The 23397-nt window shown below is 44.2% G+C and overlaps 1 pseudogene; it reads left to right on the top strand.

The window, feature by feature from the left end:
- Positions 1-259: 259 nt before the first annotated feature.
- On the top strand, positions 260-22997 carry LOC106572499 (PAN2-PAN3 deadenylation complex catalytic subunit PAN2-like; annotated as a pseudogene).
- Positions 22998-23397: the final 400 nt, after the last annotated feature.

Genomic DNA, 23397 nt, shown 5'->3' with positions numbered 1-23397 from the left:
ACCAACAACAATAGCCCTGACGACCTACCTATTATGCTTAATGAGTGTAGGTATAATTAGTTAGGAGGTGCCCGACAGGCATGCAACAGGGCCAGTTTAGCTGTAACACCAAGAGGCCATTGGGGTTGTAATAAGAATGCTATCAAAGATAATTAATAACCTATAGCTAACTGGCTCATACAGTTAGTATATAAGCCAAGATGCAAGCCTATTTGAACAACATGCACCCATTTTATTTTTTAAGTCAGCTGTCCTCATGATGAACTTTGACAGTCTGGACCCAGGTATGGGTGAATACGCACCAGCCCTCCATGGGAGTCAAGAGCCAGGTATGGAGCCCTCAATGGGCCCACGGCTCAATCCTGTCTTGTTGCAAGGTGTGGCGCTCAATCCAGATGGTCTTACTGTGGCCGTACCCGAGTCTGTGCACATGATGGAAGGGATGTTCTCTGAACTCCACAGTGTGCATGCAGAAGTGGGCGTTCCTCTCACAGCAACTCACTTTGACCTGCAAGAGGAGCTGCTCTGGATGGGGAACCACAGGGTAAGAGACAAATTATTATGCCAGAATATAGGGTATTACTGTGTTAGGTTCTAATTATCAAAGTAAGAACTCGACGGACACTATGAAAGCTTAAACCAAGTTTATTCTTCCCAAAGGATCGAACAGCTGAACCGACAAAAGACATATTAACACAAGCACTGATATTTAACCCTTTCTCCTATGCTGAGTCTCCTACACATCTGAACAGCCAATGCATCTCTGTTGCTAGACAGAACCTTAGTGATACCTGTTCTTCCCCACTTCATCTGACCTGACCTCTGCCCCAAAATGCTCACTCCTCTTATCAGTGCTGCCACAAGTGATCATTTTCCCTGCACTCAGCACATTCCAAACTTAATTGCACCCACCATATACCTTCCTCCTTACAGATAACCATTAACTTCTGGTATAGACTCTCTCTATACCAGAAGTTAACTCTCACTCAATATTTCAATAGGATACCTGATAATTAACCCTATTTGAAGTTTTAGGAGTCAGAACCCAGAATCCATCAACTGGTACTTGGAACATGAAGTGCGTCCACAAATGTTTTGTACACTTTGGTGTACAAATATGGGCTATTCAGCAAAAATGTTCTACCATACACACTTGTTTCCCCACTCTCTTTTTCCATAGGGGCATGGAATGTCCTTCTTTGGTCCCAAAATGGGTCGCTATTTTTCTTTCCAGGCGCACTCAACTGATGATATTCGTCAGATTCAGAGCATGGAGACAGGGGTTCTGTTTCTCTCTAAGAGTAATCTCAAGTGCCAAACTCGTGGAGGCCTTGTCATGTTCGACTACCTGTGAGTTGAATTCAAATGATAATTCACATTATTGTGGTTTTCTTACTGATTTATTTATAATTTTATTTAAGCAGGCCAGTCAGTTAAGAACAAATTCTTATTTACAATGATGGCCTACCAGAAGGCAAAAGGCCTCCTGCGGGACAGGGACTGGGATAAAATAAAAAATAAAAAAATAGGACAAAACACACATCACGACAAGAGACACAACACTACATAAAGAGAGACCTAAGACAACACCATAGCATGGCAGCAACACATGAAAACACAGCATGGTAGCAACACATGGCAGCATCGCAACATCGGGGCGGCAGGTAGCCTAGTGGTTAGAGCGTTGGACTAGTAACTGAAAGGTTGCAAGATTGAATCCCCGAGCTGACAAGGTAAAAAAAAATCTGTCGTTCTGCCCCTGAACAACGCCACTGTTCCTAGGCCGTAATTGAAAAAATAATTTGTTCTTAACTGACTTGCCTAGTTAAATAAAGGTAAAAAAAAAAAGAATTGATAGCAGCACAAAACATGGTACAAACATTATTGGGCACAGACAACAGCACAAAGGGCAAGAAGGATGTCACGACACTGACGGATGGTGGCGCCCCTCCTCGACCGGGCGGCGCTCAGCGGTCGTCGTCGCCGGCCTATTAGCTGCCATCGATCTTTTTTGTTTCACTTTCTGTTGGTTAGGTCTAGGTAGGCACGCACCTGTTTTGGTTTAGTTATTAGTAGGGGGTGTTATTTAGTCTAGCAAGGTATGTCTGTGTTTGTGCGTGATTATTTTCGTCAGGTTGTACGTCTGGGGAACAGGTGTTTTTTCCCTTCTGCCTGTGGGTTTTGTGGTAGTGTGTTTTGGGCTGCGTCCCTACGCTGTGTTCGGGCTGTTCATGGGTATTTGTTTTACCTTGCCCTGCCCTACCTGTTTTTGTCAAGTGTGGATTGTTTATTAAAAACGAGTGTTCACGGACTTGTGTCTCCTGCGCCTGACTTCAACCCTCCTGCTTCCTTGAGCATTCTGACTGAATCACGCACCAACTGGAGTCAGCAGGAGCTTCAGCGCCAACCCCGTCCATGGAGGAAAGAGTTGCCCAACACTCCACCCTGCTCCACCGTCTGGGTACCGCCATGGATCAGGTGTTGGCGCGCATGGAGAGCTGGGACCGAAGCGCACTCGGCCCCACGAACGCGGCAGGTCAACAGCCTGCGCCCCAACCAGCACCCACAGCACCCAGTACCAGTGGGGTGAAACTCGCTCCCCCCAGGGAGTACGATGGGACGGCCGCTGGGTGTAAGGGCTTCTTACTCCAGTTGGAGTTATACCTGGCAACCGTTCGTCCCTCTCCCTCGGGGGAGGAGAGCGTCAGCGTCCTCGTCTCCTGTCTCACGGGTAGGGCCCTGGAATGGGCAAACGCCGTGTGGGAGAGTCCGGACTCAGCCAGGGACAACTACCCAGAGTTCACCCGCTGTTTTCTGGCAGTGTTCGATCATCCCCCGGAGGGGAGAGCGGCGGGTGAGCGGCTATTTCACCTGAGACAGGAGACGAGGAGCGTGCAGGACTTTGCTCTCGAGTTCCGGACACTGGCTGCGGGAGCAGGGTGGAATGAGAGGGCCCTTATAGATCACTACCGATGTAGTTTGAGGGAGGACGTCCGCCGGGAATTAGACTGTCGGGACACTACCATCACCCTGGACCAACTGGTTGACCTGTCCATCCGACTGGACAATCTGCTGGCCGCCCGCGGACATCCGACCCGGGCCCTGCTCATTCCACCCTCCAGCCCTCCTGCTCCCACGCCTATGGAGATAGGGGGGGCAGCAGCCAGGAAGACTGGAGGGAGGGTTCGCTCCTGCACCTCATGTGGTCACAGAGGGCACACTGTGGACCGGTGCTGGAGAGACTCACCCGGGAGTCCAGAAGGCAGGCAGAGGGCTCCTTTGACACCTCAGGTGAGTCAGCACCAGCCTCACCCAGAGCCCCCTGTCCATCACATGTATGTGTCATTGTCTTTTCCTTGTTTCTCCCCTCACTCCCGGCTTAAGGCGCTAGTCGATTCAGGCGCGGCGGGGAGTTTTATGGACCGTGGGGTCGCGGCGAAGTTAGGGATTCCCCTGGTTCAGTTGGACCAACCCTTCCCCGTGCACGCCCTAGACAGTCGACCACTAGGGTCAGGGCTGGTCAGGGAGGTCACTGTGCCACTGGTCATGGTAATGCGGGGGGGTCATGAGGAGCGGATTAGTCTTTTCCTCATTGATTCCCAAGCATTTCCAGTGGTTCTAGGGATTCCCTGGCTAGCCACTCACAACCCTAAGATTTCGTGTGGACAGAGGGCTCTTAAGGGGTAGTCAAATGAGTGCTCGGGCAGGTGCATAGAAGTTTCCATCGGTGCGACTACGGTGGAGAGTCCAGACCAAGTCTCCACCGTGCACATTCCCTCAGAGTATGCCGATTTGGCTATCGCCTTCAGTAAAATGAAGGTGAACGAATTACCACCTCATCGACGAGGAGACTGTGCGATAAACCTCCAGGTGGGCGCTGCACTTCCTCGTAGTCACGTTTATCCCCTGTCTCAGGAAGAAACAGCGGCTATGGAAACATACGTCACTGAGTCTTTGAGGCAGGGATACATTCGGCCATCTAACTCACCAGTCTCCTCGAGCTTCTTTTTTGTGAAGAAGAAGGAGGGAGGTCTGCGCCCGTGCATTGACTATAGAGGTCTAAATGCCATCACAGTGGGTTTCAGTTACCCACTACCTCTCATCGCATCGGAAATAGTCATTTCACGGGGCGCGCTTCTTCACGAAATTGGATCTCAGGAGTGCATATAATTTGGTGCGTATCCGAGGAGGGGACGAGTGGAAAACTGCATTTAGTACCACATCTGGCCATTATGAGTACCTCGTCATGCCGTATGGGTTAAAGAATGCTCCCGCAGTCTTCCAATCCTTTGTGGACAAGATTCTCCGGGACCTGCTCGTTCAGGGTGTAGTGGTGTACATCGATGACATTCTGGTCTACTCCGCTACACGCACCGAGCATGTGTCTCTGGTGCGTAAAGTGCTTGGGCAACTGGTGGAGCATGACCTATACGCCAAGGCTGAGAAATGTGAGTTTTCCAAACCAGCCGTCTCTTTCTTGGGGTGTCGCATTTCCACATCAGGGGTAGTGATGGAATGTGACCGCATATCAGCCGTGTGTAATTGGCCGACTCCCACCACGGTGAAGGAGGTGCAGCGGATTTTGGGATTTGCCAATTACTACCGGAGGTTTATCCGGGGCTTTGGGCAGGTGGCGGCTCCCATTACCTCACTGATGAAGGGGGGCCCGGTGCGGTTGCGGTGGTCAGCGGAGGCGGACAGGGCCTTTAGTCGTCTGAAGGTTTTGTTCACCGACGCTCCAGTGCTGGCGAGATGGAGATAAAATGGTCCAGTTGGAGTTTTTTTTAGTTGGGGAACATTTATTTTAAATGTTTTATGCAAACCATACACCCATGTTTACTTAGGTTCAAAGGTGACTGCTGAAAGGATGCTTGCAAAAATCAACATTTAGTTGAAACATGTTATAGTTTCAAATCAGTTTGGATGTGCATCTTGAATACTGTACAGTATAATGTAATTGTCTTAATGAATTCATGTGTGTATTTTAGAATGGAGGAGGGAGCTGACATGCATAAGCAGACTGCTTATGACAGAAAACAACACAATGCTCATGGGTGGGCTACAGAATTATGTGCTTGAATTTGACCTTAATACTGTGTAGCAGACACAAAAGGTATTGCATGACACCAGCATATGAAAATATAGGCCTAACTCTAAAGATGCAACACAATTTTGGCCTATATGCTCTTAAAAATAAGTGATTCAATAGGTAAATAATTGTACATATTGTGATCTTTCCTTCCTATGCCTAGTTTATGGTCGAGGCTCCAGGGGTAGCTATCATGCGGCAGTCCAATCGTGTCTTATTCTGTGGGAACACATCTGGGAAGGTAAGGACAACAAGAGAGGAAGGCCACTCATGTTTCTCAGTGTTTGGAAGATGTTCCGAGTTATTTTTTTTTACATCCTTAACCATTCGTATATATCTCACCTTCTTGCCTTCCACATAACCAGGTGTCGCTTTGTGACCTGCGCACCTTCAAGCTAGAACATGAGTTTGATGCCTTCTCCGGTAGCCTGTCAGACTTTGATGTCCATGGTTGCCATGGATATCCTGGCTGCGTGTGGGTTCTCCAGTCGAGGAATGAACGAACTAGCGTGTGACCGCTTCCTCATGGTGTTTGACCTGCGCATGATGCGCGCTGTGACACCACTCCAGGTGCACGTGGACCCCCTCTTCTTGCACTTCATCCCTACGTACACGTCACGCCTGGCCATCATCTCACAGACAGGTATTGATCAAATGGAGAATGTGTTTGTTGTGCAGCCTGCTAGCTGTATTTATCAGAGAAAATAAGACTGACTTTCTTTTCCCTCCATCCCAGGACAGTGTCAATTCTGTGAACCCACTGGGCTAGCCAACCTGGCTGATGTCTTCCATGTCAACACCGTTGGCCAGTTACTCATGAGCTTCGACGTGTCCTCCAGCAAGCAGGCTTTGGCCTTTGGGGACCCTGGGGGAGGTGTGCACCTTTGGTCAGACGCCCCAGAGGTCTCCTACAACGGTTATTCACGGGAGACCGAATTTGCTCTGCCCTGTCTGGTGGACTCCTTGCCTCAGCTGGACTGGAGCCATGACCTGTTGCCCTTGTCCCTCATCCCCATGCCCTTTACCAGCTCAGAGCCACTACTGTCAGACTGGGTCACCACACAGGCCACTCCCAGCCCTAGGTAGGTAACACATTATTTTAAGACAAGTTTTGTGACCTTTTGGGGACTAGATCTGCTAAAGTAGGCTATGTGGTGAATTCACTGTTTCTTGAGGTGGGGTAACACCAACCTCTCTCCAAAATGTCCCTTCACAAGGAGGGCAGTGCTCTCTGGCTTTTGATAGATGTCTTGTGCCCGAAGAATGACTAAGTTAAAATAAGTATCCAAATATTTCTCACCTTTTTTCTGTCCAGACGAGCACCCCCAGTGGACCCAGAGATCCTGCGTACGATGAAGACTGTTGGGTTCATTGGTTACGCCCCCAATCCTCGCACCCCTCCCCGGAACCAGGTACGTCAATCATCCACAAATTCAGTGTCTCAAATTCAGTGTCTCAGAAAGAGTTGGGTTCTGAACTATGCTTGGCTTGTATAAACATCCTCTCCTGTTTGCTGTGTTTCAGGTTCCTTACGAGATCAAGGAGGTGGAGTTGGACTTTGACAACTACAATCAGGGGCTTCCTGAGTCTCCTATTGGTCGAGATGAAGAACCACACCTCTACATGGTACCCACAAAATACAGGAAGGTGTGTCCCTTACTTATTACATTGTTATCTACTTGTAAATGTGAAATGTGTGGTTCAATAGTATGGATTTGTGTTATGAGCACAATGTGGTTCAATGTGGTTTTGAGATTAGCTTGTTGTGTCAATGAGAAGAGCTTACATCTTTGATTGTTTTGTGCCCATCAGGTCACCATCAAATACTCCAAACTTGGGCTGGAAGACTTTGACTTCAAACATTACAACAGGACCCTGTTTTCTGGCCTGGAACCTCACATTCCCAATGCTTACTGTAATTGCATGATCCAGGTCAGAATCGGAAATGTGTGGCGTTCATTTATATAGCGTAAATATACGGTTGATTTATCCATGTTTTTTTCGTATATTATTTCCTTATTTGTTCCCATTTACAAATAACAGTGAGTATTTTCCCCCTATGTGTCTGATTGGTTAGGTGTTGTATTTCCTGGAGCCAATCCGCTGCCTGGTCCAGAACCACCTGTGTCAGAAGGAGTTCTGTCTGGCGTGTGAGCTGGGCTTCCTCTTCCACATGCTAGATCTGTCACGAGGAGACCCCTGTCAGGTAGTCACCAATAGCCATGACACATCTCACTCTGTCCTATGGCCTATCTTTCTATCCCTACAAAATAACATATTCTTTGCATGATAGAGCACTGTAGTAGTGTGCTTATGTAACAGAGTTGTAATAAAGACAGTTTGATGGAGTTGTAATAGAGTGGTAATAGAGCACTGTAATAATGTGTATGCATGCACTGAACTGACTGACCATAATTAAACCGTCCTGCTGCCTACTCCCATTGCCATTCACTCATTGCAACCACTGTCCCCTCTCACAGGCCAGTAATTTCCTCAGAGCTTTCCGAACTATCCCGGAGGCGTCTGCCCTGGGTCTGATCCTGGCTGACTCTGATGAGCAGACGGGGAAGGCCAGGCTGGGCCGTCTCAACCAGAGCTGGAACCGCTTCATCCTCACCCAGCTCCACCAGGAGACCCAGGAGCAGGAGGGGTCACAGGCCTACCGAGGAGCCAGCAGCAGGTGACACTGATCATTTACACATTTTTACTGCACCTTTTAACTTTTGTTTTAACATTTTTACGCCCAAGCAATCAAAAAACCATGCACCTGGCAACTGTGTCAGCGTGCATTGCTTCCGGCCCGCCACAGGAGTCGCTAATGCACAATGGGACAAGAACATCCCTGCCGACCAAACCCTCCCCTAACCCGGACGACGCTGGGCCAATTGTGCGCCGCTCCATGGGTCTCCCGGTCGCGGCCGGCTGCGACAGAGCCTGGACTCGAACCAGGATCTCTATTGGCACAGCTAGCACTACGATGCAGTGACTTAGACCACTGCACCACTCTGGAGGCCAGCTTTTTCTCCTTTGTTGCTTTATTTGTTACAGTGTTCTGGGCTCCTCAGGAGAGTCTGTAATTGGAAGGTAGTTTGGGTGTGAGGTTGAGAACAGCAACCTGTGTCGCTGTGGAAAGGAGACAGTACGCTCCTCTCTCACCTTGCTCTTCACCATGCACTACCCTGAGCAGAACTCACTTGGTAAGTTTTCCCCAAATGATCTTTACTCTGCCAACATTTGACTAGTATCAATGTTATTTGTATTTATTGATCATATATTGGTGTTTTAAATCCTATTCTGTTAGATAAGACGATAAAGGAGTACGACTTTGCTGAGATCATGAAGAAGAGTATATGTCTGGAGCAGAGTACACAGGCGTGGTGTGAGAACTGTGGAAAGTACCAGCCCACAGTAAGTGACCCTTGTTTAAAAATGGGTTGTTTATTTATTGTTTGAGTCGATTCTTTAATGTGTTTTTTTCCCCCTCTAACTATCTGTAGGTGCAGACTCGGAACATCCGCTGCCTTCCTGATGTACTGGTCATTAACTGTGAGGTGAACAGTGTCAAAGAGGCTGAGTTCTGGAAGGCTCAGGCAGAGGTGAGCCTCAAATTCCAATCCAAATCAAACTCTTCATGATCAGTCAATTCGACCACTTGAGTATTTCCTCCTACAATGGCAAATCGAGAGCTTGGTTCTATCTGCATTTTTGTCATAATTGAGTTATTGACATAGCCTTGTACTGTTCAACGTTTTCTATCTACAGTCGTGGCCAAAAGTTTTGAGAATGACACAAATATTAATTTTCACAAAGTCTGCTGTCTCAGTTTGTATGATGTCAATTTGCATATGCTCCAGAATGTAATGAAGAGTGATCAGATGAATTGCAATTAATGGCAAAGTCCCTCTTTGCCATGCAAATGAACTGAATCCCAAAATAACATTTCCACTGCATTTCAGCCCTGCCACAAAAGGACCAGCTGACATCATGTCAGTGATTCTCTCGTTAACACAGGTTTGAGTGTTGACAAGGACAAGGCTGGAGATCACTCTGTCATGCTGATTGAGTTCGAATAACAGACTGGATGCTTCAAAAGGAGGGTGGTGCATGGATATTGCTGCCAGTAAGATTGCACCTAAATCAACCATTTATCGGATCATCAAGAACTTCAAGGAGAGCGGTTCAATTGTTGTGAAGAAGGCTTCAGGGCACCCAAGAAAGTCCAGCAAGCGCCAGAACCGTCTCCTAAAGTTGATTCAGCTGCAGGATCGGGGCACCACCAGTACAGAGCTTGCTCAGGAATGGCAGCAGGCAGGTGTGAGTGCATCTGCACGCACAGTGAGGCGAAGACTTTTGGAGGATGGCCTGGTGCCAAGAAGGGCAGCAAAGAAGCCACTTCTCTCCAGGAAAAACATCAGGGACAGACTGATATTCTGCAAAAGGTACAGGGATTGGACTGCTGAGGACTGGGGTAAAGTCATTTTCTCTGATGAATCCCCTTTCCGATTGTTTGGGGCATCCGGAAAAAAGCTTGTCCGGAGAAGACAAGGTGAGCGCTACCATCAGTCCTGTGTCATGCCAACAGTAAAGCATCCTGAGACCATTCATGTGTGGGGATGCTTCTCAGCCAAGGGAGTGGGCTCACTCACAATTTTGCATAAGAACACAGCCATGAATAAAGAATGGTACCAACACATCCTCCGAGAGCAACTTCTCCCAACCATCCAGGAACAGTTTGGTGACGAACAATGCCTTTTCCAGCATGATGGAGCACCTTGCCATAAGGCAAACGTGATGATTAAGTGACTCGGGGAACAAAACATCGATATTTTGGGTCCATGGCCAGGAAACTCCCCAGACCTTAATCCCATTGAGAACTTGTGGACAATCCTCAAGAGGCAGGTGGACAAACAAAAACCCACAAATTCTGACAAACTCCAAGCATTGATTATGCAAGAATGGGCTGCCATCAGTCAGGATGTGGCCCAGAAGTTAATTGACAGCATGCCAGGGCGGATTGCAGAGGTCTTGAAAAAGAAGGGTCAACACTGCAATATTGATTCTTTGCATCAACTTCATGTAATTGTCAATAAACGCCTTTGACACTTATGAAATGCTTGTAATTATACTTCAGTATTCCATAGTAACATCTGACAAAAATATCTAGACACTGAAGCAGCAAACTTTGTAAAAATTTATATTTGTGTCATTCTCAACTTTTGGCCACGACTGTATATAGTACTCTAAATAACCAAATTAATGTTGTTAAGTTCAAAAGAATACAAGATAAAAAAATTGCTGACACCATTGAAACCAATGAGGGTTCAGAACTTTATTAAAGCCAATTATCTCCAAATCATCTTTTTGAAGATATAACTTTCTAATCTCAAGCTCTTGAAATGCTGAATGCAGACTGCTATTGATATTTACAATGACATGATGGCCATCTATTTGATTTAGTTATTAGCTATAGTAGCACATTAGAGATTTAGTTCTTCAATTAGAACTCTTATCCCAATGATGTTGGTTGTGTTTCCAGTGTCAATAATATTTTGGTACAAAGTTATTAGAATGAATCAACCTGTTCCTCTCTCCACAGTATGCTTTCATCAAGGCCAAAAAGAAAGAGGAAATGGAACCCCTTAAGCCCAAAGAACCTCCACAACCACATGAGTGGTGCTTAGAGTAAGGATGATAAAAATATATATATATATATATTGATGGGAAAGCTTGTTAAAACAATGAGCTGACATTTTGGTTTTTGAAATGTTACCCTGCATCGGGTTAGCCTATTCTATGGGCGACTAAGTGAAACATCTGTCGATGTGCCCTTGAGCAGGGCACTTAACCCTAATTGCTCCTGTAAGTTGCTCTGGATAAGAGCATCTGCTAAATGTTTAAAATGTAATGTAAATGTAAGCCTTCCCTGTAGCTCAGTTGGTAGAGCATGGTGTTTGCAACGCCAGGGTTGTGGGTTTGATTCCCACGGGGGGCCAGCACAGGAGAAGAAAAAAAAATGTATGAAATGAAATGTATGCATTCACTACTGTAAGTCGCTCTGGATAAGAGCATCTGCTAAATGACTAAAATGTCAATTCAGGAAGTAAACTGAAATTCAAATTTTTCTCATTGCATTTTTGATGACCTTCATGTTGTTTAGGGAGGAGCTGGTCAATACGGAGGGCCTGACCTTTGACACCAGAGTGGAGGACCTACGTCACATCTGGATCCCTCTCACTCTGAAGATGTCCATCAGCAAAAGCCAGGGCCTGGAGATCAGCAGCTGGCCAGAGGGAGAGGAGGTGAAAGACACAGAAGAGCCAATAACTACTTCACATTCATAGGCTCACTCACTAAATCATTTTTCAAGACTTCCATGATTTTTCCATTTTGCTCCTTGTTTTTGTTTTGCCATACTGGTTTCATAGTTTGATAGAATGATCTGTATTAGTATGTCTGTTGTTGAATTGAAATGACAACACTTTTATCAATATTTTAGCTGAGCTCCACCGAGGAGGCTGAAGGAGCGTCTCTCTATGACTTGGTGGTTACTGTTCCTCATGTAATGGACGCTCGCACCGGGGACAACTTGGTAGCACACATCAAAGTGGGAGAGACATATCACATCAGAAAAGAGGTGAGTGGATGGATAGATCTGTTATAGACAAAGTAAGAACATCAACGGAAAGAAAGAAATTCTCACTACAATACATATGAATCGAAAGTTAGCCAAATTAGATAAGATTTTGCTACCATGGAAAGGACAACACCTGTCCATTTGTGGAGAAATCGCCCTGATTAATTCTTTAGTCATATCCCAGTTTGCCTATTTACTTATGGGCCTGCCTATACCTAACAACTTGTTTTTTAAATGATATGAGCAAAAAATATTCCACTATTTGGAACGGCAAGCCAGACAAAATTAAAACGGGCCTATTTATATAATGAATACAGTGTATTCGGAAAGTATTCAGACCCCTTGACTTTTTCCACATATTGCTACGTTACAGCCTTATTCTAAAATTGATTCCAAAAAAATAAATCCTCATCAATCTACACACAATACCCCATAATGAGAAAGTGAAAACAGGTTTTTAGAAAAACAGAAATACCATATTTACATAAGTATTCAGAACCTTTGCTATGAGACTCAAAATTGAGCTCAGGTGAATCCTGTTTCCATTGATTATCCTTGAGATGTTTCTACAACTTGATTAGAGTACAGCTGTGGTAAATTCAATGGATTGGACATGATTTGGAAAGGCACACACCTGTCTATATAAGGTCCCACAGTTGACAAAGCAACAACCAAGCCAAGAGGTTGAAGGAATTGCCCGTAGAGCACCGAGACAGGATTGTGTCAAAGCACAGATCTGGTGAAGGGTATCAAAAGATTTCTGCAGCATTGAAGGTCCCCAAGAACACAGTGGCCTCCATCATTCTTAAATGGAAGAAGTTTGGAACCACCAAGACTCTTCCTAGAGCTGGCCGTCCGGCCAAACTGGGCAATCGGGGGAGAATGGCATCGGTCAGGGAGTTGACCAAGAACCTGATGGTCACTCTGACAGAGCTGCAGAGTTCCTCTGTGAAGATGAGAGAACCTTCCAGAAGGACAACCATCTATGCAGCACTCTACCAATCAGGCCTATATGGTATGCCTATGTGGCCAGACAGAAGCCACTCCTCATTAAAAGGCACATGACAGCCCGCTTGAAGTTTGCCAAAAGGCATCTAAAGACTTTCAGACCATGAGAAACATCATTCTCTGGTCTGATGAAGCCAAGATTGAACTCTTTGGCCTGAATACCAAGTGTCACATCTGGAGGAAATCTGGCACCATCTCTACGGTGAAGCATGGTGTTGGCAGCTTCATGCAGTGGGGATGTTTTTCAGAGGCAGTGACTGGGACACTAGTCAGGATCGAGGGAAAGATGAACGGAGCAAAGTACAGAGAGATGCTTGATGAAAACCTGCTCCAGAGCGCTCAGGACCTCAGACTGGGGCGAAGGTTCACCTTCCAACAGGACAACAACCCTAAGTACATAGCCAAGACAACGCAGGAATGGCTTCGGTACAAGTCTATGGGTGGCCCAGCCAGAGCCCGGACTTGAACCCGATCGAACATCTCTGGAAAGACGTGAAAATAGCTGTGCAGCGACACTCCCCATCCAACCTGACAGAGCTTGTGAGAATCTGCAGAGAATAATCAATCAATCAAATGTATTTATAAAGCCCTTCTTACTTCAGCTGATGTCAAAGTGCTGTACAGAAACCCAGCCTAAAACCCCAAACAGCAAGCAATGCAGGTGTAGAAGCACGGTGGCTAGGAAAAACTCCCTAGAAAGGCCAGAACCTAGGAAGAAACCTAGAGAGGAACCAGGCTATGAGGGGTGGCCAGTCCTCTTCTGGCTGTGCCAGGTGGAGATTATAACAGAACATGGCCAAGATGTTCAAATGTTCATAGATGACTAGCAGGGTCAAATAATAATAATCACAGTGGTTGTCGAGGGTGCAACAGGTCAGCACCTTAGTAGTAAATGTCAGTTGGCTTATCATAGCCGATCATTCAGAGTATCTCTACCGCTCCTGTTGTCTCTAGAGAGTTGAAAATAGCAGGTCTGGGACAGGTAGCACGTCCGGTGAACAGGTCAGGGTTCCATAGCCGCAGGCAGAACAGTTGAAACTGGAGCAGCAGCACGGTCAGGTGGACTGGGGACAGCAAGGAGTCATCAGGCCAGGTAGTCCTGAGGCATGGTCCTAGGGCTTAGGTCCTCCGAGAGAGAGAAAGAAAGGGAGAGCATTAGAGAGAGCATACTTAAATTCACACAGGACACTGGAGGCTGAGACAGGAGGGGTCGGGAGACACTGTGGCCCCGTACGACGATACCCCCGGACAGGGCCAAACAGGCAGGATATAACCCCAATGGGAGAATGGGAGAAACTCCCCAAATACAGATGTGCCAAGCTTGTAGCGTCATAACTAAGAAGACTTGAGGCTGTAATCGCTGCCAAAAGGTGCTTCAACAAAATACTGACTTAACCTCTCCAGCGTCTCATCCCGTCAGCGGGATCAAAATCCAGCGAAAAATCATATCGCCAATTAGCATTAAAAAAAAATCATAATTTTGCGCCACAGCGCATTTTGAAAAAAAATTGTTCCCATTTTCAACGGCCTACTAATCAAACTCAGAAGCTAGGACATGCATATACTTATTATATATGGATAGAAAACACCCTAAAGTTTCTAAAACTGTTTGAATGGTGTCTGTGTATAACAGAACTCATATGGCAGTCAAAACCCCGAGACCGATTGAAACAGGAAGTGGAATTCTGAATTGTGGACTCGACTTCTCATCTTTCCCTATTAATCACACCGTTAACAATGGTTCAATGAGCACTTCCTATTGCTTCCACTAGATGTCGCCAGTCTTTTCACAGTGGTTTGAGCCTTATACAGTCGAAACTCAGTGAATGAGACGCATTGGAAATTGGTCACAGGGGATGGGCCATCACCATTATGACGCCGGCGGCCCTGTCTACCCCCACCTTTGGAAACGTTTTAAAACACTCTGCAACCGTCCCCGTCGAATCTTATTGGCTCTCTAGGTGTTACAGGCCCTGAAGATTAATGTTTTACAACGTTTGACATGTTTGAACGAACCTAAAGGCGGGAAAATCTAATTTTTCCGAAACTGCAGCCCTGCGCACGTCGGAGCATTTGGAGGCAGCCCTAGGACGCGCTACCAACAGCAGGCTAATGGAACATGAAGGATGGACTTTTTCGACCGAAAATACATCCGTTGTGGACCTGGGATTCCTGGAAGTGCTTTCTGATGAAGACAACTCAAGGTAGGCGATTATTGACAATATTATACAAGATGAGATGTGACATGCGATTGTTCCAAGATGGCGCCGAGCTCGGTTTATTAGCTCATTTTCTGAGTATCGCATCTCCTTTTATCGCAAAGTGTGATTACCCAGTAAAGTTAATTTAAAATCTGGTATGACAGGTGTTCTCAAGAGATATTCATCTATAAATGTTAGATTGACAATATAAATTTAAAAAATCGTTTTCGAATAGTAATTTAGGGAATTGTAGCACTGTTTCCCGGGACGCATTTGAGGGGAAAATAGTTAGTCAACGTCAGACGCCGATGTAAAATGCTGTTTTTATATATAAATATGACCTTTATTGAACAAAAGAATGCATGCATTGTGTAACATGATGTCCTAGGTGTGTCATCTGATGAAGTTTGTAAAAGGTTAGTGCTGCATTTAGCTGTTTTTTTGGTTATTTGTGATGCAAGTGGTTGGTCGGAAAATGGCTATGTTGCTGCTTTTTACGATGGACTCATCTAACATAATCTAATGATTTGCTTTTCCTGTAAAACCTTTTTGAAATCGGACAACGTGGGTCGATTCAGGAGAGGTGTATCTATAAAAAAATATATATATATATATATAAAAAAAAATTATGCTAATTGGCGATATGGTTTTTCGCTGGATTTTGATCCCGCTGACGGGATGAGACGCTGAAGAGGTTTTAAGAAGCGCGGCTTGGCGGGTCATGTTTAGGAGGACGCATGACTCGACCTTCGCCTCTCCCAAGCCCGTTGGGTAGTTGCAGCGATGAGACAAGATTGTAATTGGATCGCAATTGGATATCACAAAGTTGTGGAGAAAAAGGGGGTAAAATTACACACAAAAAAAATGTATATTCTTTGTAAATTATATCCTAAATAGGACTTGTGGAGTTATGTCACACATGCAGTTAACAAAAATATATGGAAATGTCTGCGCTATGCAAAATTATTACCAACTGATCGTAGCATTACTGCAAAAATGGAGGAGGCAAGTGAAAAGGGGAGAAGGTAAGGAACTTGTCAGTTGGCCCTGCATTTAAGACCAAAATTAGCTAAAGAAAATTGTGATGAATTAAAGTATACCAGTTTCATTTAAGGACCAAAAAATTGACAGCTGCGCCATACAGGTTGCAAAATAGTTGGAAGGAGATTTTTTTAATGTACTGATTCCATGGCACATGGTTTATGAACTGATACACAAAACGACGCCGGATTCAAAACTTCAAGTTTATTTTAAATTATTATACAAAATTCTTGCAACCAAAAGATATATATATAGACCAATTATATATGTGGGGGATACGACCATCCCAGCTCTGCAGATTTTGCTGCGAAGAGACAGAATCATTAGATCACTTGTTTTGGTACGTATATGTAGCTTGCTTTTGGTCGCAGGTTCAGGAATGGCTGAAGAATTGCAACATTTACTTGGAGCTAAATCTGCAATTAGCACTGCTTGTTGATTTGAAAAGTCATAGTCAATCGATCAATAATATAATAACTCTTAGCAAAGGTGTTTCTTTAATTTATAATCTGTAGAAACTATGAGAATAGAAAGGTTCAGAACTTTTGTGAAACAGCACAGTGGAAAGATATATGGCAGCTAGAAATCAAAACTGGATAGTCTACGGTGATAAGATGTGAGGGGTTGAAGTTTGGCTGAAGGCTGGGACTAAAAACAAACAATAGTTAACTAACTAATGTAAAATATACTGTCCATGAAATGTATGTAGTATGTAAAAGCTGGAAGTGGAAGCATAAGTATACATACACGGCTGGACAAGATGGAAACGGACACAGTGACAGTGCGCACCGAGGAAGAGAGGTCACGGACAGACAGAGCTGAAACTTCACTGCTTGACATGTATTCTGGTTGAGAATAAAACGACTGAACAAATGAACAAGGAAACAGCACAGCAAGTAAGTGAAAGAAATAGGTTTTGATTATGTTTTACTGGTAATGGGGACATACGTAAATGCCAACAAAATTAATTTTTGGTCAGTGTGGTGTGTCTGTGTGTGTAATCTGTATTTAACTAGGCAAGTCAGTTAAGAACAAATTCTTATTTACAATGACGGCCTACCCCGGCCAAACCCGGACAACGCTGGGCCAATTGGGTGCCGCACTATGGGACTCCCAATTGCGGCCGGATGTCATACAGCCTGGATTCGAACCAGGGACTGTAGTGATGCCTCTTGCACTGAGATGCAGTGCCTTAGACCGCTGCGTCCATGTGTGTGTGTGTGTTAACTATTTAACTGTACTAGAATGCTTAAAAAGCTGCAAAAAATGTAAATATCGGTTATCGTTATCGTTGTTTTTGGCAAGGAAAATATTGGATGTCGGTATCGGACAAAAATGTAATATCGGTGCATCCCTCGTTTTTTCCCCTCAGCAATCTACACACAATACCCCATAATGACAAATCAAAAACAGGTTTGTAGAATTTTTTGCAAATGTATTAAAAATACAAAACTGAAATATCATGTTTACATAAGTATTCAGACCCTTTACTCAGTACTTTGTTGAAGCACCTTTGGCAGCGATTATAGCCTCGAGATATCTTGGGTATGACGCTACAAGCTTGGCAAATCTGTATTTGGGGAGTTTCTCCCATTTTTCTCTGCAGATCCTCTCAAGCTCTGGCAGGTTCTGACTGAGCTCAATTGTCATGAAATGCATATACAGTGATTACTTTTTTGTCTCTTTCATACAAACTTTGAGAAATAACGAGGAGCGCCCACAATGTTTTTTGTGTGGGGAAGTGCTTAGTAATGAGTATTAATACAAATGAATAAAACGACACGTCCTGACCAAACATCCAGGCACAGCATGACGGTAAACCCAGGGAGTTATTTCAGAACAGGGCAGAATGCTTCAGGAAACAGTGCTTCGAAAGTGGAAAGGTAAGTCAACTAACAAGGCATTGTTGTTATTTTATAACAGGTGATGATAAACAGAAATAAGGGAGTACTATCTCTCATTGTGGTAGATGTGAGTTTATCTTTAAAACAATCCCCTTGCCTTGTAACGTTACACAGCTAATAGCTAACGTTAGCCAAAGCAAGCTAGTAGCTACTGTCACGGCTCCTCCTCTGCAGTGCACTCCAATTCAATTATCATGGAGTAGAGTTCTTGGTCTAAACAAATTTGGAGTAGAGTTCTTGGTCTAAACAAATTGTTAAACTTTTTAGAGGCAGAGGAGGGTCATTAGTGATTGGAGCTGGCGTGATTGGAGCCACCTGGGCCCAGGGTATAAAACTGCACCCCTAATATCTCTCTATCTCTCTATCTCTCTATCTATCTATGAATGAGCCGGCCTGTGACACTACTGATAGTGCAACCCTAAGAAACAGTACAGATGAAGATGGAAAATTCAGGCCTACTGTACATTTTACTGTAGAAATTATTGTTGAAAACAAGTTTAGGTTGGAACTGTTACAAGTAATAATTTGTATTCTGAACTGGAATAAACTGATTGATGCAAGATGCTTTTTGAGATGAACACAGTTCTGGTTTGCTCATCTGCAGCAGGAAGTGGTCTCCTGCCTGACTGAGAAAACAGTAGATGTTCAGATCCAGTTTGGCACCACATACCTATGCAAGTCAGGGTTCTCAAGTACTGAAACAGTGTCAATGCTGAGCATCACCTCAGTGTTACACTGTCAAAAACTGAGCCCAGAATATACATGCTTGTTGGAAACTTCAACCAGCCACACATCTCTCATTAGGACTGTGTTCTGGTCTACATCTGTGTGATGTGATCAATCAGTTTATTCCAGTTCAGAATAAAAAATATGCATTTTAACAGCAACAGTTCCAACCTAGACTTTCTATCAACAATAATGTATACAGTAAGATGTACAGTAGGCCTGAATTTTTTTCAATCTGTACTGTTACTTAGGGTTGCACAATCAAAACGCCTGTGTGTTCTGTTATACATATGTGTGATGTGATCAATCTGTTTATTCCAGTTCAGAATGAAATGATGTATTGTATTTTAACAGCAACAGTTCCAACCTAGACAGGTATGTAAGTGTTTTTAATGGGAAAAAATAAACATTCGATGTATGGGTATTTCATTGTTATTTGTTTTTGTCTATATTGCATTTTTTGGGGGGCATAAAGGCAATGAAATGTACCGATATTTACGTATAGTTGCATATTTTCCTAAGCTTGGGTCCCAGGAAAACACAGAATTTCTCATTTGGGTCCCAGGCTGAAAAAGTCTAAGAACCCCTGCTCAAGGACATTCAGAGACTTGTCCTGAAGCCACTCCTGCATTGTCTTGGCTGTGTGCTTAGGGTCGTTGTCCTGTTGGAAGGTGAACCTTTGCCCCAGTCTGTGTTCCTGAGCACTCTGGAGCAGGTTTTCATCAAGCATCTCTCTGTACTTTGCTCCATTCATCTTTCCCTCGATCCTGACTAGTCTCCCAGTCCCTGCCGCTGAAAAACATCCCCACAGCATGATGCTGCCACCACAACACTTTACCGTAGGGATAGTGCCAGGTTTCCTCCAGATGTGACGCTTGGCATTCAGGCCAAAGAGTTCAATCTTGGTTTCATCAGACCAGAGAATCTTGTTTCTTATGGTCTGAGAGTCCTTTAGGTGCCTTTTGGCTAACTCCAAGCGAGCTGCCATGTGCATTTTACTCAGGAGTGGCTTCTGTCTGGCCACTACCATAAAGGCCTGATTTGGTGAAGTGCTGCAGAGATGGTTGCCCTTCTGGAAGGTTCTCCCATCTCCACAGAGAAACTCTGAAGCTCTGTCAGTGGCCATCAGGTTCTTGTTCACCTCCCTGACCAAGGCCCTTCTCCCTCGATTGCTCAGTTTGGCCGGGCGGCCAGCTCTAGGAAGAGTCTTGGTTGTTCCAAACTTCTTCCATTTAAGAATGATGGCGGTCACTGTGTTCTTGGGGACCTTCGCTGCAGAATTTTTTTTGGTTCCCTTCCCCCAATTCCTTCAACTTCATTGCTTGGTTTTTGCTCTGTCAACTGTAGGACATTTTTATATAGACAGGGGTGTGCCTTTCCACATAATGTCCAATCAATTGAATTTACCTAACCAAGGCTCTTCTCCACCAATTGTTCAGTTTGGCTGGGCGGACAGCTCTAGGAAGAGTCTTGGTGATTGCAGACTTCTTCCATTTAAGAAAGTTTGAGGCCACTGTGTTCTTGGGGACCTTCAATGCTGCAGAATTTTTTTAGTACTGTTCCCCAGATCTGTGCCTCAAACAATCCTGTCTTGGAGCTCTACGGACAATTCCTTTGACCTCATGGCTTGGTTTTTGCTCTGACATGCACTGTCAACTGTGGGACCTTATATAGACAGGTTTGTGCCTTTCCAAATCATGTCGAATCAATTGAATGTATCACAGGTAGCAAAGGGTCTGAATAGTTATATAAATAAGTTATTTCTGTAAAAAAGAATATATATATATATATATATATATATATATATATTTGCAAAAATGTATATATATTTGCAAAATGTATAAAACCTGTTTTCGCTTGGTCATTATGGGGTATTGTCTGTAGATAAATTAGGAATTTATTTTATAAGTTTTAAAATAAGGTTGTAACGTAACAATGTGGAAAATGTCAAGAGGCCTGAATATTTTCAGAATGCCCTGTAAGTCAGAGTATGCTAGGTCAACAATGTATCTGGGTAGAAGGTTCCTGTAAGTACAGATCCGGGATCAGTTTTTCCTGCCCAGATCCTAACCTTAACCATTAAACAAGTGTATAATAGGGGCAGTGTCACGTCCTGACCAGCAGATGGAGCTATTGTATTAGTTTTGGGGTCAGGACGTGGCAGTTTGTGTATGTGAATGATTGTGTTGTTGATTGGGACTTCCAATTGAAGGCAGGTGTGTTGAGTTGCCTTTGATTGGAAGTCCTATATAGGTGTGTGTGTTTTTCTTTGGGGTTGTGGGTGGTTGTTTTTGCACTGCGTTTCTAGCCTGCAGAACTGTAGCTGTTGTCACTGTTATTGGTTTGTCAAGTGGATGCTTTACTCCTTTTTTAAAATTAAATGAGTATTCACATACCTGCTGCGCCTTGGTCTTCTCTCCATGACAACTTCTGTTACAGGCAGCTTCACCCTAGCAACATGGCAATGAGGATAATAATTAACAGTGATACATTAGGGAGCTCTGCTTGGAGATCTGCTGTTTAAATTCCCCCTTATGGACCGGATACTGTCTTTATATAGGAGGATGCAGAGCTACACAGCGACGGCACCAAGTCCACCATTAAGCCCAGTCAGATGTCTGTGGCACGGATCACCTGCGTGCGTGGTCAGGGTCCCAACGAGGGAGTACCGTTCATCGATGACTACATCTCTACTCAGGAGCAGGTAATGCAGCCCCTCTCGCCCTGGCAATAATAATGACTACATTAACAGGATGGATGGATGTCCAGATAATTATTGCTATGCAGTAAAATCTGATGTGACAGCTTCCTAACAAAGCGACCTAGATTCAACTAATCTTAGTTCTTAAAGTTTATTCTTCCTCACGGTTTTGCTGGTGCAGGTGGTGGACTATCTGACCCAGTACTCAGGCATCAAACCAGGTGACCTGGATGCTAAGATTTCCTCCAAGCACTTGACCACTCTGAAGTCAACATACCTGAAGCTGCGCTTCCTCATTGACACCGGAGTGCACTTTGTTGGCCATGGTTTACAGAAGGACTTCCGGGTTATACATTTGCTGGTAAGTTTGTATACTTAATTTACCTGATTTTTAAATGGAATGAATTTTACCTGTGTTTCTATACCCCTGGATGCAGTTTTAGTAAAGATTATGGGCCGGTTTCCGGGAGACAGATCAAGCCTAGTCCTGGACTAAAAGCATGCTCAATGGGGAATCTCCTTTGAAAAATGTTTAGTCTAGGACTAGTCTTTATTTGTGTCCAGGAAACCAGCCCTATTGGTTAGCTATGTTAACAGTAGACAGGGTAATTTCAATGGAGGGAGTGTGGGAGCTCATCTCTGTTTTGATGTACCTTGCTCAGGTGCTGAAGGATCAGGTAGTTGACAGTCTACCTGTTCCATATGCCCATTAAGAGGATCATCTCTCTGCGCTTCCTTGCCTGGTACTTTCTGGGTAAGAGCTTATACTCCTCAACCACTGTTTTGGTCATATAGAAATTACTACTTAGTCTGCCATTTTCCAAATTCATCCACGTAACAACCAAATTGTGTGAAATGGCAAAACTTCTACTTGTTTCTCCAGACCTTAACATTCAAGGTGAGACCCATGACAGTATTGAGGACGCACGGACTGCCCTTGCTCTGTACAGGAAGTACCTGAAACTGAGTCGTGGAGGAGGGAACTACGAAGTCCGCAAAGTTCTGAAGGGACTCTATGAGAAAGGCCGCAAGCTAGACTGGAAAGTCCCTGACTGTGACACAGATGGTCAAGGTAGCCCAAAAAGTATGAAACTGGCATTGCATTAGAGGGTGTAATGTTGGTGGGATCTGGATATTATTGGGGCTAACTAAACTTTATTTTTATTAGCAGTATACGGGATCTATCAATCCACGTTGATTGAATGTAGTCCCCTCAGTACAGTCTTCCCCTCAGTGAAGGGACTGTGAAGAGTGCCTGAAGACATTCCTGCCAAACTGATTTAATCATGGTGTTTAATCAGTTCAATCAGCCTTTTATTTTGTATTGTTTAAACCAGTACTCACGAGGTATTGACTCCCATAAAGTATGAAACTGGACAAGTTATCGACAAGAGCAGAATGCTGAGAGGTTGTCAGTGTTCCAACTTTCCACATAATCTTGCTTGCCTGTACAAGTACCCTGATCTGACGCAGCCATTTACATTATTTGAAAAAGGACTGAACAGTTTTGATTTTCTCAAACGGAAGTCAAAACAATTTCTACTTTCATTTAGAATTTTTCTTTGTTTGTAAAGAGTGTTTGTCATTATGCTGTACATTATGCCGCTTACATGGGCAAATAATGTTAAAAATGTGAAACTTTTTATAGTGATGTTTCTTTTTATAAAAGCTTAATACAGTACACTGAATTGTATATTCATAGTTATGTTTTCTTCCAAATTCACATTTTATGATAAGTGGGAGATAGACATTTAGCTTAAAAGCTAGAATCCTCAGTTGCTACATCTACTGATACATTCATGATATATGCCCATTGATTCTTGAAGAATATAACTTGTAAATATTCCTCATGAACTTATTTCAACTGTCATACCCCATCAGAACCGAAAATATAAGGGTGTTTTACACCAATGTTTTTAAACAATGTGAAATGTAAACAAACACTATATAGCCTCAAAACATGGTTAAAACGATGATTTTGATATCATTGAGTCCTTGCATCCACAGCCCTGTCTGAATTTGAGAGGGGTTACATTTCTCCTGTTTTTACCAAAACAGAGGTGGGGTATCCCATGTTTCACTTTGAGGGTTAA

This window comes from Salmo salar, chromosome ssa15, assembly GCF_905237065.1.
Source record: "Salmo salar chromosome ssa15, Ssal_v3.1, whole genome shotgun sequence".
Lineage (NCBI taxonomy): Eukaryota > Metazoa > Chordata > Actinopteri > Salmoniformes > Salmonidae > Salmo > Salmo salar.
The sequence above is the reverse complement of the archived record's forward strand: the minus strand, read 5'-3'. Positions and strand labels throughout refer to the sequence as shown.